Here is a 19,001-nt window from a genome sequence, read left to right on the forward strand (position 1 = left end):
GGGATCCAGCCCTGGGGAGCAGGGACTGAAACTCAGACCCCAGGTTTCATTGCTCCCTGTGTGGAGTAAACACAGAGCCACAGCCAGCTGGTACCTTCTCACTCCAAAGGACACCAGGCAGGTGCCTCAGAATTCAGTACACAGGAAAAAGAAGACATGGCCTCCTTGCAAAGTCAGCTCTCAGACTGTAGAAACTCCACGCCTGTGACCTCAATTCTTCCCACCTCCTCCTCTGGCTTGCTCTTTGCTGAGCCCACCCTCCCATCTGCACCCTGCCATTCAGTATTCTTCCTACTTGTACCTCATGGAAGTGGAGACTAAACAGTACCTGTCCAGGTTTGTTACCAAGAGGGTGAACACTAGTGTAGTGGAGTGTTTCAGTTCAGTTCAGTCGCTCAGTCATGTCCGACTCTTTGTTACCCCATGAACCGCAGCACACTAGGCCTCCCTGTCCATCACCAACTCCCGGAGTTCACTGAAACTCACGTCCATCGAGTCAGTGATGCCATCCAGCCATCTCATCCTCTGTCGTCCCCTTCTCCTCCTGCCCCCAATCCCTCCCAGCATCAGAGTCTTTTCCAATGAGTTTAGTGCTCCTCAAACTCTTCAGAGATGAATTCTCTACAGACAAACTGTTCTTGCTTTTGTTGTTAATTTGGGAATCAGGGTGGTGCGCCCTGCCCCATCTCGTGTTCCTGGCTCTCCCTCCAGTGTCTGGAAGGCTGTAACTGATTATTGACCATCGACACACGGGAGGCTTGTCCCTTGTCTCAGTTTGCCTGTGCAGGCAAAAACTGAGGACAGAAAACTGGTAAACACGTGAGGGTAAGACCTGTTTCCTACCAAATCCAGCCTTCACTCCTGAGTCACCCCCTCACATGCTGTCCCCCGGGAGGTACAGCGAGAGTCCTGATGGGGTATCCCAGACCAGGTTCTGTAGGTGCAGCCAGGCAGGGTCCTTGTCTGCTAAACCAAAAGATAAATACATGATCTGACAAAGTATTTTGTGGGGGGTGGGAGGGGGCTTTTTACCCCCTAATTTTTTGGTGAAAAAAAAAATCTCAAGAACACTGAGTTTATAAATATCTTGTGATATTTAAAACACACCCTTTAGCGCAAGGAATGGCATTCTGTACTCTGGGGGCCATGCCAGGACCTCCCCATGGCATGGTCCCTGTTAGATAGGTTATGCCAGAAGGTGTGGTGTGGGCCTTGCCACGTGAGGCTCCAGTGAGTGCTGGTGGAAGGAAGTCTCCAGGGCAGTCTGAGTCCTCTATAGTAGTTTCTCTCCAGAAAAAAGCCTGTGGGAACTAGGGTAGGGTCCCAATTTTACTTACCACTACCCTCCTCCCCTCTCTCAACAAAGTCTCCATGGCCGTAGAATAGGGTGGCTCCTGAACTGCTGACCTCTACAGCTTTCAAAGTCAGGAGGTAAGAGGACCAGCCTGACCCACCATGATAGGCAGGCAGAACTCATGTTCCCCACACAAGGAGGCTAATCAAAGTGCTGGCACTGACGCCCATGGTCCAGATGGGGAAATGAGAGTGAGGCTTTGTTTCTTTGAAACTCAGTCAAGATGAGGTGTGAGACCCTTCCCCGGGCGGGGGTTCTGACCTGTCTCCCACCTTCTGAAACTCATGATGCCAGCTTCAATCTGGCCTCCCTTCAGTCACTGAGGTTTTGCACTGAGCTGCTTCTCCAAAGACCCAGCAGTAAACCTTGCTGAGAGCAGTGCTATTCGTGCCTCCAGGCATCTTCCACATGGCCCCAAAGACATATTCTTAACCATTTAAGAGTAGCCTTTCAATTGATCAGCCAACAGATTATTGAGCACCATGCCTGGGGCCCTTAAGATGCTTAAAACCCAGACTCTGAATATTTCCCAAGTCCAAGCAAGAGGTCATTGAACCGCGTTGGAAGAGCTCTTGAGTCAGAGGGGGTGCTAGATGTCACCATTATTGCCATTATGATTATTACTACTTTGGCTTTTGAGATAAGCTGCTGGTTTATAATTCTTTCCCAAGAAAGGGGTGGGACTGCCTCTTTGGCCCAACACTGGGGAACCTTTGAAGATTGAAGAGGGTTATACTGCCCTCCATTACTAGAACTTGGATGCTTGTGGAAACCTGCCTGACAGTGCTGTTTGGCTTAATTGAGGTGACATGGGGGACGGTGGGGGAAGGGTGTCCTGGAAGTTGGTGAAGAACTGAGAAGGTCTGGGACAATCTTGTTCTATTCATCCTATAGAAAAAGCAAGTTTTAGTATTATTTAAAAACTCAATACACAAGAGCAGAAAGAAGAGAATCATGAACCCCGTGTACCCATCGTCCAGATTCAACAATTTTCAAGACAAACAGAAAGTTTTTGTTTTGTTTTTTTTTTTATCTTTGTTTTTGTTATTCTGCCCTGTGTGCAGATAGGGCAAAAATGAATGCCACAAGGGTCCCCTTTCCAAAAGCACCGTGTGATCCAGTCTCCCCATGCCCTCCTAATAAGGGTGCATAAAGGAAAGAACACCAGTCCAGAGCACTCGGGTTTGAGTCTCAATTGCTCCATGCTGCTCTGAGATGCTTGTGTGTCTCCTTTACCAGATGCTGAGCTCTTAGAGAAAGCTTGGACTTTATCTTTGGATCCACAGAGCTTAATACTGAATGAGCACTCAACACATGTTGACTGACAAGCACTCAATACATGTTGCCTTGTGTAAGGAAGGGGTTGTATGAGTCAGGATGGGTTCCATCCGGACAGTTGTAAGTGATGTGAGTACTTAGTTCACCATTTGGGGAGGAAAGAGGGCAGTTGATGGGGTTTAGAGTTGAGTCAAGTGAGTGAAAGTGTTAGTGTGTCTGACTGTTTCTGACCCCCATGGACTGTAGCCCTCCAGGCTCCTCTGCCTGGATTGTCCAGGCAAGAATACTGGAGTGGGTTGCATTCCCTTCTCCAGGGGATCTTTCCCCACCCAGGGATTGAACCTGGGTTTCCTGCCTTGCAGGCAGATTCTTTACAATATGAGCCACCAAGTTGAGTCAGGGGCTGTTATCTGAACCCTGGGGGATCCTCAGTGGGTGAAGGATCAGGTGTGATTGTTCTATAGTGCAGGGGCTCCTGGTTTTGCCCAGAAGGAAGAAGTCAGCAGCAAGAGAGAAAGGAGAGAGCTTAATTGGAGCTCTGCCTGGCCCCCAGGTTCAGGCGTCTGCAGGCCAGAGTGTCAGGGGATAGGAGTCTAAGCATGGCGACTCCAGCTCCAGCCCCGTTTTTCTGGGTGGACACAAGCAGTCTGCAAGCCGCCTGCACCACCAGGGCCCAGAAGCACTGTTTTATTCATTTGGGAGTTGGCAAGAAGCCGGCCCATCCAAGTGTGAGGACCAGAGTCTGCTTCTGGCCTGTGGAGTGCTGCGCAGCTCAGCTGCTCTGTGGCCCCCTGGGCAGGGGTGGGGTGGCAAACAGATGGCATTTCATATTGGAGCCACTAGAGGCGTGACCTCGGGTGTTTACCAACAGGGGCCTCAGGCAAGGGTGTTTCAGGGCCCACACAGACCCCAGGGAGGTCTCAAGCCCTGACTTTCATCAGTGACCTACCCCTCCCCTTCCCCGCCTGGTCTTTTTCAGTTTAAACTTCCAGCTCTGTCCTCCCCTCCCATACACGCATGATGTGTATGTGAGTGTTTCAATTTTTATTCTTGGCAGAAGTTAAGACACAAAATGGATTTGGAAGGAGATGAAACCAGTCTGGGTATATGCCGGGCAGCAGCAGCTTCATTCCTGGAGTGGGAGGACCGCGGATGGGGAGGGATGGGGTGGGACCCACATCTCTAAGGTGGGGGTGGGGAGCTGTCTCCTTCCCCGCAGGGGCCAAACTGAAAAATCCATTCCTTGGGGAAGGCTAAGTTGTTAGCCCTTTGGGATGGCAGAAAGCCAGTTCCTGGGGAGCCAAGGCCCTCTGGTGCGATCTGGTGTCAAGTGGGTGTGGGTCCCCTAGATGGCCTACACCTGTTCCACTTCCTGGTGGTCTGCGAGCCCCTGAGACTGTTCTGAGTTTGTTAAGGGAATGGCATTTCAGGTTTTCATGTGCAAATGCTAACATGTGCATATGCTTGGAAAACTGCTAGTCTCCTGCTAACCTCCCTGCCCCCAAAAGTGGGGGTGGCCCCACCAGAGATGACTATGGCCCAGGGACCTGTTGGAGTATCTGCTACCATGGAAGTTGTCTTGGCCCCCAAAGTAGATGTTCTTTGCAATGGTGGTCTCCTTTTGGGTTTTTATTTCTGTGGGAAGAGGAGAAAACTAGGAATCTTAAAGTCCAGAAAATATCTGGAGAGATCTGAGAGAAAAAGTGAGAAAATGTTTTATTCATTAAAATATATTAAGATATTTAATTTGTAGAATAAAAAATTTTTTTAGCTTTAAAAATGGCAAAAATTTCTCTAAAAATAATACATCAGGGAACATCTTTATACAAAGCTCACAATTCCACAATTTCAACCATGGCGTCCAGTGCAGCCAGGGCATTTCTGGAAGCCCTTCATTGTCCCAGTGACCCGCACATCCATGGCAGAGACTCCCAGCGGTTCCCAACCCTGGCTGCACATTACAGTTTCCAGGAGAGAGGTCTGAAAATGCTGACGCCTGGGCCCCACCTCCACAGGTTCTTACTGAATTTGCCTGAGGTGCCGCTCAGGCATTGATGTGATTTAGTGTCCTTGTATGATTGTTCTACGCAGCCAGTTGGGAACCTCCAGTCTTATGGTTATTGTGTAAGAACAGAAGGAAGATGAGAGAGGCCAGATTAAGAAACGGAAGAATTTTATTGTCTCTCACTACATGCTGGTGCATATTACTTGGATCCAGACTCAGTGGGCTGCTGCCAACTTTTGGACGGGATTGAGGTGCTCAGACCTCAGGACTGACTCAGATGGGGTGGGGGACAGTGCATCTTCAGAAACTGGCTGCAGAGTGCATTGTGGGATCTGTTGAACCAATCCCTCCTGAAACATGGTGGCTAGTGCATGACTCCAACCCAGACTGATTTTGGGTTTGTTTTTTTCAGCCTTCCTCAATTTCCTTTTCTGGTTTGCCTGCTTGAGTCTATCAGGGACTCCAAGACCAGCAGGCAGAGGAAGTAGATAACCTTGGCTTGGATTCCTTTCCTTGAGCAAGATGTGTAAGGTCTCTAAGCTTCAGTTGCTGCATCTGTAGAATGGGGATGACAATACTACCTCCTTCACAGAGGTAGATCCCCCTGGTGGCTCAGACGGTAAAGAATCTGCCTGCCAATGCAGGAGACACAGGTTCTATCCCTGGGTCGTGAAGATCCCCTGGAGAAGGAAGTAGCAACCCACTCCAGTATTCTTGCCTGGAGAATTCCATGGACAGAGGAGCCTGGCAGACTACAGTTGATGGGGTCGCCAAGAGTCAGACGTGACTGAGTGACTAGTACTTCCACTTCACAGAGGTAGAGGTTAAACAAGAAAATATGTGCACATTGTCTCACACATAGTAACTCAACAAATTGTCATATACTCTTTTATGCTAAGATTGAATATTTCTTCCAATTCTGAATATTTGCTATAATCTCATATTGTGATAGAACCTGGTGTGTTATGTTCACTAAATCAGGATGACTTTTAATTACATTTACAAATCAGTTAAATTAGGAAATTAGTGATTTAGCAGGAAAAAAGAAAGGCAATCTTTAAATATTAATATGCCCAGCATCGTAATTTCAGCAAACTAAGTGCTTGACGGATATTTTATATAACTTACTAAACAAAGTAAATTTCAGGTTTGTGAAGGTTGTCAAAAGAATATTAAATGTGTTTTCATTTTTTCCAAAATACTTGTCCATTTTGTGTGGAAGCAACAGAATCCTGGAATTTGGGGAGAGGTTCTTTACAAGCCAGAGTAATTGACTTTAGAAATGGATGTAGGAAACTCTATAGTTGTGATCATGGAGCAAAAAGCAACATTTTATAGCCCAAGGAGTTGTTAGGAAATGAGGTCCCAGGCCTAGGGGAGGATAAATTTTCAGTGATGATGTGATATTTGGGGACAGTTTTATTTTTAATTTATCTTTTTAATTACAAAAGTGATAACTATGTACCCACTTTGAATGTTTCTGAAGTGTTTAACATAAAAAGTGCAAATCTCCTACTCCTCAGAAACAACTGATGTTAACATTTAAGTGTCTCCTGACCTTATCCTGTGACAACCCAAATAGCTGTGCACCACATACTCACATGTGATTTTTAAAAATTACCAACATGGGATGCTGTTTTACAAATTGCTTTTGGGATATTCTCCAGGAACCTCTTTGGCCAACATTTCCCAAAGTGTATTTGATGAAATTCTCCTCACTAATGGTACTCTGAGAAAAAAGAGTAATGTGGTCAAGTCAGTCCAGGCCTGTGGTCAAGTCAGTCCAGGCCTGTGGTCAAGTCAGTCCAGGCCTGTGGTTAAGTGAGTTCAGCCTCAGTCCCCCTCTTGATGATTCACAATGTGTAATAGCATATTAAAGGCTCTGACAAGGCCTGCACTAAAGAAACCTAAGTTGATTTTCTTAACAGGGTTTCCCTGAATTCTTTTTGTTAGCCCGTTTTAACCGATGATAGGTTTTTAGAAGCGCTATTTTAGGCATTCCTTACCAACCTTCCCTCCATCTCCTCCTGCTCCTCCAACTGCAGCCTCATGGGGTAGGCAGGAAGAAAAAAGCTCATCCGCTCGCTTAATTAACAAAACGTGTGCTCCTACTAGGTGCCAAGCGTGTGATAGATGCTGAAGCTCTGGTAATGTGTAGACTCTGCCCTGGGAGGCTCCAGCACAGGTCTGGTATTAGTCACACAGGATGGTGTGCACCTGGGCCTGTAGGGCGGCAGCGGGGATCCTCCACAGCTGTGAGCCCGGGAGGAGCAGCTCAGACTCTCCCCACCCCTTCAACACGTCGCCCATCCCTCTCCCCCCACACTTTGTTAGGCTATAAATAGTGGTGCCTGACCCAGCTGGCATGATGCCATCTGTTTGCTTTCTCTGCGTGTGTCAGCCCTGCTCCCAGACCACTGGGCTTCACACGCTGGGGAGAGCTGACAGGAGTTGGGGTCCCACGCTTCCAGCAGAAGACAAGGACAGACGGTTGGACTGGAGCATGCTTCAGGTTTCCAGATGGGTATTTATTTGAAGTTTTAGGTGGTTTAAAAGAGCTTTCTAAGTGAGGAAGATTGGGGGTGGGTGAGGGAATGAATGTGTATATTTGGGGGTCAGAGAGGTGAAGAAAGTCTGTTTGTATGAGGTCAGATAGGAAAAAAGTAAACTGTCATGATGCTAAAGTGTACTTTCCAGCAGAGAGCTGGAGTTGTTTGCTGTGTTAGCGCGTGTGCACACGCACGTGTGTGTGTGTGTGTGTGTGTTGCCTGTCCTACAGGCACTGAGTGTACAAGCCCAGAGCAGGGTGCCTGCGAAGCCTGGGAGGCAGGGTCTGGCCCCTGAGGTATTTACCTGTTGTTAAACCTCTTTTGTTGAAATACCAGAAGCGAATCTGCAACAGGGATCAGACTAATGGAAGGCCTTCCTCAAGTAACCCTAAAGGAAGTTACTCAGATTGAATGAGTTGCTGTCATTTATTGAAAAGCTGCTTCGTATCAATTGTTACTCTAGATAATTCGCCAATGTGATGGTTTTGCTTCAGCATTCTTGTGTGAGAGATTTTATTGTCCCGTGTCAAAATGCTCCTCCTGAATGTCGGGGTCAGGGTTTCCTGCTTGCAGGAGAGTCTAGGAGAGACACTGCCACTTGCACAGGGCAGTTGGGTCAGAGGCCAACTGAAAAGAGGCAGCTTCTGATCCCGTCAGGCCCTGACTTAGCAGTTCAGCCATTTTGCCCCGTGGCTCAGCTTTTCAGTTGAATGCTTCCGATTTCCTGCCGGCATGCACGAGCTTGTTAAGGGGGGGCACGTGTGTCTGTGTGTTAGGGGTTGATGTGTGAGTGTGTGTCCATGTGTTGGCGTTGGGGCTGGTTTTGCCCAGCACTTGGCTTGAATCAGCCCCAGAAGCACACAGGTCAAGAAGTGGCAGCCTGAGTCTCATCACTCTGGGTCACAGAACCTGAGACCAGTTTTGAGTCTTGAGGAAGGTACGGGTGTGGGGCCTTGGTTGCTAATCATGAGGAAGGGGCATAGAAATCGACTGCAGGTGGCCGCTTAGTTGGAATTGGTGGTAATTATGCTGCCTAACAGAGTAAATCAGTATTTTCAACACCCATCAAAGTCCTAAGAAAAAGTTCCTTCTTGACTATGTGACTATACTTTTCTCTCCTCTCTACCATACCCTTTCACTTTTTTTGTCTCCTGTTGTTGTTCATTCACTCAGCAGGTCTTTGCTGAATACCTAGTGTTAGACACTGAAGATGCCCCTGTAATAAGATCACCGACATTCCTGATCCCTGAAGCCTTTGGTCCGGTAGCCAGTAAACAATTAACGCTGATACATGCAGTGTGACAAGAGCTTCTGGGCAACTGCTGCCTGACGTAGAGTGGATGCTGGGGACGTGCCTGGCGAAGGGAAGCCAGTTTCCTTGGGTGCCTGCTTCTCCTCACACTCTCTTCCCTTCTCCCAGGACAAATCTCCCAGGACTATGCTAAGAATGAGCATGGATGATGGGAAGGGGGATTCTTTTAGCACTTGTGAAAAGGACTAAGTTGGAGGACTGACCTTCTGTGCTGTGCTGGGCCTGAGTGTACACATGTGTGTGTGTGCATGTGCTCAAGTGTGTGCCACTTTTTTTTGTCGTGACTGATGCCTTTGCTAGTAGTTCTGGTTCTTTGCCTGCACTTTATAAAACCCAGTCTGTCTTTGATCTTTTCTCGAGGCCCTGCTGCATTGAGTAAAGTAGAAAGATGTTGTCAAAGTGAATACTGACTAGGTGCCAAGTTCTTTAAGGGTGGAAAACTGCCTGGTTTTCTCTCCATCCCCTCCATCCTCCATACAGTGCGTGGCACCTAGTGGGTGCTTAGTGTGGTTTTACTGAATTGACCTGAATCCTGCTCTAAGCCCACCCTGGGATTTGTACCTCTTGTCAGGAGTGACTTTGGCGTTGCCAGCTGTTTTATCTTCTCCATTCAACATGAACACTAGGCAGAGCAGCCTTGTCTGTCTTACTCTTCTTTGGAGCCAAATCCTGTTATTTTCTGGATTGTTTGTGAAAAATGCCTTTTCTGTGGTTCTGTGTATGTTGCAGACTTGCTCTCGGGTGTATTTCCTGGGATAATACATCCTGTTCTTCCCAGGGCTCCGTTGTCTCAGTGGGCACCTTTCAGCGGACTCCGTGTTCTGGCCTTCTTCTCTCCTGCCGGCTTATGATAGCAAGGTTTGTGTTCACACACAGCTCACTTGTCCAAAGTCCTTTGTCCTAAGAGATAGGACTTAAGCTGTTAAGATCTGCCTTGAGTGCTGTTCGGGTCTGGGACTGGTTTATGTACTGTTGGTGCAGTCTCCCGGAGCTCTAATTAACTCCTTTTACATTGGATCTCGCATCAGCCATGGACATCAAAAGCCTTGGCGGCGGATGCTCCCGTTTCCGCTCCAGTCACTGTTAACCTTTACTTTATTGTTTACTTGTTTGGCTATAGCCTGGGCCATAAGCTGTGATTACAAACAGGTGCCAAAAGAGCAGGTAGGTTGTTGTGGCTTTGTGCGCTAACTGATGAGTTTGGAGGTGGGCTCCATTCTGGGGCTGGAAGTGAGGGGAGGGTCACAGAGGGGCTGAGGGTGTGTTTTCCTTTCCATAAACACTTCTCCATAAATTCTTGTCCCAAATGACCTGCTGTCTGACAGGGATCTTTCCCTTTTCTCTGCGAACAAGTAGAGACACCACAGAGAAATTATCATCATTATCATCATTATCATCATCAAGAAAGTGCAGAGAGAGGGCATAAACGGGGGGATGGCAGGAGAGGTTATTAGCTTAAGTGATATAAATGTTGACTAGTGTTGGGTGGAGATGGAGAGGCTAGAATTGTCTTGCCACAAACTTGGGAATTATAGTACGTCTGAGGATCTCCTATCTCATCAGGCTGTTGTGAGGTTCTGTGGAGCATTATAGAATGCGTGTGTTACTGCTTTTTTCCAACAAAGAATATTTCTTGAACTTCTGATGCATGTGTTGTAGGGCAGCAACATCACGCCGTTGCTTCATTGTGTACAGCTTACGAGGAACAATGAGCAAAGAGAACATGGCACATGTGTCTGGAGTTCAAATGCAACGTGTCCTTGAGTCTTAAAGGACATTCATCTCAAAGCCCACCAGGTGGCAATGCCACTGTTGGAAATGAGACCTGCAGTGAGTGGCTTTCAGTGGAAAATACTAAGCAATTTACCCAGAGGCACCCCCCTATCAAGGGTGGAAGTGGCAGAGCTCCTAGCCAAACCCGAGGTTCTCCAGTACCTGATCCTACAAGAGTTTCAGTGTTGGCACTGAGTAGAGAAGCTCTGTCTATGATACAAATTTCAGATGAGCCCTAATGTCCTTTTGCAGTAAAGCATTGAGAGGGGTTTTCATAACCTCTCTCCCCATCTCTAAATGGAACAGTAGCACTCCCTGGGCTGTGGCAGTGATCATGTGTGTGCACCCTAGCACTGGGCTGGGCACAGAGTGTGTGCTCAGCATATCCAGTGGCCTTACCCACAGCTCTGCTCTCCTACCCTCCCCATGCTTTCTGTTCAGGCCTCAACTTGTCCTCTTTCTCACTTAACAGCTTTCTTTCTCCTTCTCCCATCCCTCTCTGCTTGCCTCCTTCCACACTGGCCTCAAGCTCAGGCCATGTTGACACTGGCTAGATGAAACCCAATCACAGTATCATCCTAGATGAGATTCCTTGCAGTTCAGGGGCGCAGGAAACCTGAAGTTTGAGGCTTAGTTGGGTGTTTGTTCTTCTTATCTCTTCTCCCAAAATAAAGAAGGCTCTTGAGTGAAACCTCAAGAGCATGTCCTGGGGCACTTGGCCTTCCACAAGGGCTGCCTACTCATCCAAGGGCCATTTGGGTTTGAAAAATAAAGGCCACCGTTAAAGTCGTTTCCCCGTAGAAAAACCCCTTGGTTCCACCACTGATAAACGTGTCTCTGTACATTCCTTCTATAGGTGCATGGGTCAGATTAACGTTTTTTCTCAATCCCAAATTTCTAATCTGAATAAACCCTTTGGTTCAGCAGACATTGACTGAGCCCCTAATGTGCCAAGGCTTTTCTAGGTGCTAGGGTTACTGAGATGAATTGGACACATCCTTGCCTTCGGGAAGTTTATATTCTGGGAAAAGAGACACATCACAGACAGACAAATCCACATATCATCATGGAAATGTTGCAGGAGGTGTGCAAACTGCTGTGGAAGCTGGGGTGAGAAATAGTCACTGGAGGCATTATACAGTGACGTGGAGGTCAGTTTTGAAGGATCATGAAGGGAGAAGATGTTTCTGGGAGAAGGAAAGTGTGAAAAAGCAGCTTGCCCAGGGTTTAGGACTTGTGGGAGGAAGACAAGGGGGAGGTTGACTGCAGCCCAGTTATAAAGAGCCTGCAAGGTTGTGTGAAGGAGTTTGAACCTTATTTAGTCGTATTTCAAGTTTGGGAAGCTATCAAAGATGTGAATCTTATTAGCTCATTTGCTTGTTTGTTTTTAACTGAACTCAAAAGGAGAAAAAAATCAGTCCTAATTCCTTCACATTTTCAAATCAACTTTGAAATCAGCTTTTATTTGTTTCATATTCCCTTCCAGGCCCCTCCCCCAAGTGCTTGAATGCTTTTAACAAAATGAGATCTGTTTTTTTCCTTAATATCTTTTAAACATTTTTCATGTTGCTACTTGATCTAATTATCACTTTTAATGGCTGCACAGTAGTCCATCGGTTATTCCACCTTAACTTATTTAAATCAGTATGGTAGAGCGAAAAGAGTTTTTAAGAGTCAGCCAGACCTCGTTCAAATCTTAACTCTCTGGTTTGCCATCTGTGTGATCTTGGACAAAATATTAAATCACTCTGAGCTTTAATTTCCTCATTTATAAAATGGTTGTACACCTGCTGTACAGGGCCATTGTGAGAATTATATCAAACCAGGCAAATTATGGATTGTGGCCTATAGGAGGCATTGCTCAGTGAATGGTAGTTGTTCACTGGTCATCTTTAGAAGATGTAAAGATGACATCTGTTTGGTTGAGCTTGATGTTCTAGAAGGAAGGTAGGTGACAATGTGGAGGCTTGTTGGTTGGGCAGAGGAAAATCAGGGAGCCAGTTTGAGGGCCTTCAACACGCACTGTCTGATACACAGTAGCCACTAACACATGTGCCTACCGAGTGCCTGAGTGGTGGCTAGTCTGTGCTGGTATGTGTAGTACATAGAAGACATACACTAGATTTAGGAGACTTGTTATAAGACAAAATATAAACACTATTAATAATTTTATATTGACTATGTGTTGATAATATTCTGGATATATTGTGTTAAAAAAGATATTATAAAATGATTTCTACTTGATTTTTCAGTGTGGCCACTAGAAAATTTTAAACACTGTATGTGGCTTGCATGGTGTTTCTCTGGTTGCTCCGACCAGAGTTAGAGTCCACAGGACCAATCAGATACTGGGGTAGGGGATCGGGGAGTGGTTGGGGGAGCTTGGAGACAAGGATATGTCCCAGGTTGGGTAGCTAAGTGGATGGTGAATCGTTTCATTGTTTTGGGTAAGACTGGGGAAGAGTAGATGGGTTTGAGTCCGTGTTTGGAGGAGAAGCAGGAAGTTCCTCTGAGCAGTGAAATGAAAAGTATTGGTCTGGACCAGAGAAGCTGTCCCTGCTTTCCTGAAGAGCTGCCATTCTGGTCTCGCCACATCACACACGTCGTGGTGAGATTACTGACCAAAGCGTTCACTGCTGGGAGGGCTGGGAAGAGTGTGGCCGCTCTGCTGCGCTCCCCAAGCACTCCTGCACTGATCTGTACCGGAACCCCAGCTGTTCCCATTTGCTCCTTTGTGGTGACCCCCAGGTGTTCCCACACACTCCTCTGTAACACATGCAATGTGTGGAGTCAGAAAAACCAGGAATAGGACTCTGTACAGGAGTCTTCTGTTCCAATAGGAACAGAAGTTGGAGGGGAAGTTTGCTCTGCAGGGAGTGCAAGCGCCCAGGGTCCTGGTCAGCCCTGTGCAGTTGTGTGTGTCGTCACCTACTCTGATTCATGGTCTTCAGGCCTTTGCTGCTACTAAGTCACTTCAGTCGTGTCCGACTCTGTGCGACCCCATAGACGGCAGCCCACCAGGCTCCCCCGTCCCTGGGATTCTCCAGGCAAGAACACTGGAGTATGGGTCCCTAATGAATGGATTAGATGGATACGATGCTGAGACTGACTTCTGGTAGCATTTCAGAAAACCAAATGCTATTTAGGTTTTGGAACTAGGAATTGAAAGTGTACCTGGCTCTGGAAATATCCACTGTACTATTTCCTGAAGGGTTGCTGGGATACAGGGCCTTGGAATCAAAAGCAAAGAAAAATGATGAGAACTTTTATATACTCTCCTACAGTCTTGCCCAATTTCACCTCCCCCCACCACCTGCCCTGGGGGTTGAGCTTAAGAAACCACAGATTTTTGATGGCATTTCAGCGGGGAGTAGAACAGAGCAAGCTTGGAGGACAAAAACAAACCACAGCAAGCACTGGCATCTGCCTTGGTTTGAACAGTTTTATCTGGCCTAGCCTGCTTGACTTTGGGCGAGGCTGGCGACAAAAGGGCCGTATAGTAGGTGCTAGCATCACTCTTGCAGGGGCAATCCTAGCAAAGGTGCAGCAGCATTTTGCTTTTTTTTTTTTTTAAAGCCATTGTTACCCACCCAGACCCTGCTTGTAGTTGTCAGTTGGGTTAGGAGTTTCAAGTTCTTGGTTGGGGCTAGTACAACTCTAGGAGCATGTACATGGTTCATTCCTTCAGTCACTGTTCGCTGAGCTCTTCCTGTGTGCCAGACCATGGGATTAAAATTTTAACTGTAGGAGAGATTGTACAAGTTTTTATAGTCTTTCTTTGGTTTTATTTTCTATCTTGATTCTAAATTTGTGATTTTTCATGGTCACAGAACAAAAGCCTATGTTTCACAACTTACAAAACTGATTCTTTATTCTTTAGGAATTCTATCAGAGCTTGGGCACCAGTTTCATTTTTTCTGAGAAGCTGAAATGTACTCTGTTCTCTCCTTACCATCTCTCCCCTCCTTCCCTTCTCAGCCCTGAGGAAAGATCACCTCTGGTCTCAGGGAGCCCCAAGTCTCACTTCTGGCCGATATACTCACGACAAGGCTTCATCTGCTAGACAACCCACTCCATTGACTTGGAGGCCCCATATGCCCTTAGTTTGGCTGTGGCAGACCACAGGCAGCACCAGACCAGCCAGGGGAGAAAGTGGACCCCAGCTTGGCAGGCTGGTGTGTCCTCCTTTACAAACCCCTACAGCGATTTATTTGTAAAGTGGTTTCATCCTATTGCAAAATTTGTGACTTTTTCAAGGCAACTGTGGAGAGCTAGGAATTGACTGCAGGCTTGATAGCTCGGGGAGGTAGGTGTTGCTGATTTGAATGCCCTTAAACTGACTGGGATGGGTGCTGGGGGATAGGTAGGTAGGGGTGGATACCTAGGCATAGAAAGCTGAATAAGCAGGAAGGAGTCTGTGGTCCGAGGCCCCGGTGGGCCATGCCCACCCACCACACGGTCTTTCCACATGGGCACGGACTGCACACACCTGCGACACCACGTGCCCCAGGCCCTGCACAGATGCTGCTCTGCTCTCTGGGGAGCTCCCACTCCTTACCTCTTGCTGCCAAGCCCAGGCCCCATCTCAGCATCACCTCACTTCCTCCCTCCTGCCTTTCTGCCAGCTCAGACCTCTCTAGATTAGAGCTCTCTGGGGACCCAGTCCTTTTAAAAAGAAAGAAAGAAGGAAAAAGGGAGAAAAAACAGAAAGAAAGAATGAAACTAGACCGAAGAGGCAGTGGTGCCTTGAGCTATCTCACTGCATTACAATGAATATGGACTCTATTAAGCTCCGTTCTGCCTGTTAGTGTTTCCCCGGGCAACACAGCCCCCATATGGCAAGCATGCAGCAGATTAGGGCAGGCCCCTGGGCCTCAATGAAGGCCGGGGGCTTGACTGGCAGTTGAACCCCCTCCACACCTCCCCCTACTCCTCACACTTGACACTGCCTGTGTTTATCTAAAGCAAGGAGGGGGGGCCATTTGGAAGGTTTTTGTCCTGCTCTGAGAGAAGGGAGAGGAGGCTGGAGGTGCGGGGTGGAGGAGGGGGGCGTTGTGGAAGGCTGTAGAGGTGGGGTGGAAGGGATAGGCGAGGAGGAAAGGCCTCATAAATATTCAAGAGGAGCCCTGAATGGAGAGAGAGAAATAAAGCAGATGGAATTCGTGTTAAAGAACAGCACAATCACCCTGTTTTGAGCCCTCCAAAAACAAAAAAAAAGAAAAGGGAATGGCCTTCTAGGAGTGTAGGAGCTGCGTTTATCCAATTAGCAGGGTTGTCAAATTGAATTTATATGGAATAGGGGTGGGGGGAGTGAGAAGCGAGTGTGGAAGAAAGGAAGTGGTTTTCCTTTTCTCTCTTTTTTCCACTTGGGCAATAAGGTTTGTAGAGTTTTTTCACCCATCTTTCTCTCTTTAAAAGTAGATTAAAAAAAAAAAACAACTCTTTGAGGAAATGAGGCCATTTCAGGAAAAGATATATGTGATAAAGAAATGAGATCCCTTAGTAACTTTTTCCTCATACAGTGGAGGTGGGAGAGGATTAAATTGTCTAGTGGGCAAATCAAGAGACCAGACCTCTTTACTTGAAGGCAGAAGTAGCTTCTCTCTGAGGGGGGATTCCTCCCAGATACTGTGTCCAGACTCTTCCTTTCCCCTTGCCTGGATGGGAAAGGAATCTACCTCCCAGAGAAGAAAGAAGCTCTGTCCATGTTGGTTAGCAGCTTGTTTAAAATTTTGGGTTCGATGTGAATTGGGATTAGCTAATCTCCTCAAAATGCCTCTGATTATATACTCCTCTTCTCAGAACCATCATAGTTGCCTTCTGCCTATGATGTTAATTTCCATCTCTTCTTCCTAGTCTTCTGTGGCATGACCCAATCTCAATTTCTTCCTTGCCCCTTCTCATTCCTTTAGAATGGTCCCCATAGTGGGGTGCAAACTCCAAAGGGGAAATGCAAGATATTCCATTAGGGCACTGGAAGAAAATAGTAGAGATTCTTTTAAAGGTTTATTTCTGTCCACAGAAGGAATAGGAAAGACATTCCATTTTTCTGATATTTAGTATCAGGATTGATGATCATGCTTTTAGTCTATACATTGGGCAGAGATCCTCATTGCTTGGAAGGCGTGACCTCAGTCCATTCATCATTCAGTCCCCAGCTCTCCTGTTCTCTGTTAAGTGGATTTACAGATTATATTATTTAGTTTTAACTAAATTAACCCTCACAGTCTCTTCAAGTGGCTTGAAGAGATTGCTGCAAAGAAACTAGGTTGAAGAGTATGCTGATAATCCAGGCACTTGCAAACAGGATGAAAACAGCAGAGCTGACCCTTCTCAAGTCACATTAGGAGGTAAAAACAGTAATACTGGAATCACATCTGATGAGAACTCAACAAATTAACATTCAAGCAGTCCCTTTGAAAGAGATTACATCCATATCATTAATGATAAATCTAATCCTAAATAGGCTTTCTGCCTTAAGGTACTAGCTTAATGATATTATAAGACAGTCATGATTAACATGTCATTAAAATATGGTTTCACTTTTACCTACTCTTAAATTTTAGTTTGGCAGTATGTGCATTTTATTTGTAAATAAATATGTGTGTATTAGGGATATTTGCCCAGAACATTTTTCTCATGAGGGAGCAAAATCAGAAAGGTTAGGAGACCACTGTTGAAGAGAAGTGTCTACTTGATGCACCGGCCTCCAAACAGACCCTTCCCACCAGGTTAGTGTCACCCTCCACATGCCCTCCAGCTCTTTACATATACATATCTCAGAAAGCCCAGTTTCAAACCCAGTATCCAGAAAAACTTTTCCTGAAGGCCTAGAATTGAAAATGCTTTCCTCCCTCTGATCTCATTTGCCACTTCCCATTTGTGACTAAATTGGTGACTCATTAAGGTTTTGGAGTAAATAATGCTGAAATTGTTAGATGAGAGTAATCTCAAAACTTCAGTGGTTCTATGCAACAATGATTTATTCTGTCGCAGACTGTGCTGTCTTCTTCCATCTTGTAGCTGTGCTTTCTGCAACACGGGATGTGGTCCATTGGCAGTGGAAGGAGGGATAAGCAGTCCCCCTGTTCTTTAGCTCTTAACTGTCTTGGCCTGGAAGTAACCGAACATGCTCACTTACACATCAATGGCCAGCACTTGTCCCATGGTCACGTGGCCCTAAGCCAACTGCAGAGCAGGCCACGAAATGAGTTAAAGGATATTTGCACTGATTGACCCATGTTCCAAGCTTTATTTTAAGCTTCTCAGGACAGAATCCATCTTCTAGTACAGTACCTTGCATTTGTTGTTTTCTGTCGCTAAGTCATGTCTGACAGTGACCTCATGGACTGTGGCCTGCTAGACTCCTCCTCTGGTCTCCACTGTCTCCTGGAATTGGCTCAAATTCATATCCTATAGATGGTGGTCTATAGGATAGGTCACGGTGATATTTTTTTCTTCTCAGTAGTTATAATAATATTGTAGTGCACATAGTATTTTTAAATAGAAAACACATGCACAAACTTTGGATAAGGAATAAGCTAGAAACATATCAGAAGCTGGCTAGAGCATGACTCATGCTTAGGACCATCTAACCACTGTTGTTCTTCCCTGTGTGATCTCAGAGTGGTCTGGGTAGATGTTCCAGATACTAGTTTTGAACTGTGTTGCCTAATGTGGTAACCACTAGCCCTATTGGTTAATGTAAAATTAAAAATTAATTTCTTTAGTCTTACATTGGCAGGTAAAGAACTCACCTGCCAATGCAGAAGAGATTTAAGACACGAGTTTTGATCCCTGGGTGGGGAAGATTCCCTGGAGGGGGGCATGGCAACCCACTCCAGTATTCTTGCCTGGAGAATCCCATGGACAGAGGAGCCTGGCAGACTACAGTTCGTGGGGTCGCAGAGAGTCAGATATGACTAAAGTGACTTATCACAGCAAACATTAGCCACACTTTAAGTACTTAATTGCCGCAAGTGCCAGTGGCTACCTAGCAGTTTGGACAGTACAAATATAGAACATTGTCATCATTGCAGAAAATTCTATTGAAGGCATTCTTGTGAAGAACAATAAGAGATTGTTCTAGATTGGAATCTAAATGGTAAAAGAATGAAAATGACGACACAGAAAGTTATTCTTGTAGCTAATGATCCAGGTAACATTTTTATGCATAAGGAAGTAAATTCAAAAACATTCTAAATTTGGTTCTAAAAGCAGTTTAAAGCAGTTGGTTAATGTGACCCAGAAAGTCTTTGAGAGGCAACTGTCGGTATAGTAAGAGCGTTGGACTAGGCGTCGGGAGACCTGACTTGCAGTCCTGGATCCCTATTCCTAGTTGGGAGACTGTCCATCAGCTTCTCTGCACCTGGCTTTCCTCATTTAGAACACCAGATACCTGTTAGGTGTTCTCCTGAGGTATTATCTTTTCCTTGTGCATGCATGTGTGCTAAGTTGCTTCAGTCGTGTCTAACTCTTTGCAAAGGACTGTAGCCCACCAGGCTTCTCTGTCCATGGGATTCTCCAGGCAAGAATACTGGAGTGGGTTGCCGTGTCCTTCTCCAGGGGATCTTCCCAACCTAGGGATCGAACCACTTATGTCTCCTGCATTGGCAGGCAGGTTCTTTACCACTAGCGTCACCTGGGAAGTCCTATCGTTTCCTCAGGTCCCTCCTAATTTAAAATATTTCCCTTTAGTTACATCTGTGGGTAAAAGCTTTTTATGTTGAA

The 19,001-nt window shown here is 46.3% G+C and overlaps 1 protein-coding gene across 19 annotated transcripts in view; it reads left to right on the plus strand.

The window, feature by feature from the left end:
• The window catches only part of BOC (BOC cell adhesion associated, oncogene regulated), a 100,006-nt gene that overhangs the window by 38,419 nt on the left and 42,586 nt on the right, over nucleotides 1-19,001 (plus strand). For 3 of the 19 annotated variants that reach the window (XM_055568170.1, XM_055568186.1, XM_055568183.1), the window contains exon 1: nucleotides 6,971-7,149. The exons of 11 other annotated variants lie outside the window; for them this stretch is intronic. The gene's annotated coding sequence lies outside the window, so the exon portion shown is untranslated. Of the gene's footprint in view, nucleotides 1-6,970; nucleotides 7,162-9,276; nucleotides 9,357-19,001 lie in introns of those variants that run through there. 5 more of the 19 variants (XM_055568187.1, XM_055568188.1, XM_055568184.1 and 2 more) reach the window with 4 other exon arrangements.

The sequence above is a fragment of the Bubalus kerabau genome, chromosome 2 (genome assembly GCF_029407905.1).
Source record: "Bubalus kerabau isolate K-KA32 ecotype Philippines breed swamp buffalo chromosome 2, PCC_UOA_SB_1v2, whole genome shotgun sequence".
NCBI lineage: Eukaryota > Metazoa > Chordata > Mammalia > Artiodactyla > Bovidae > Bubalus > Bubalus kerabau.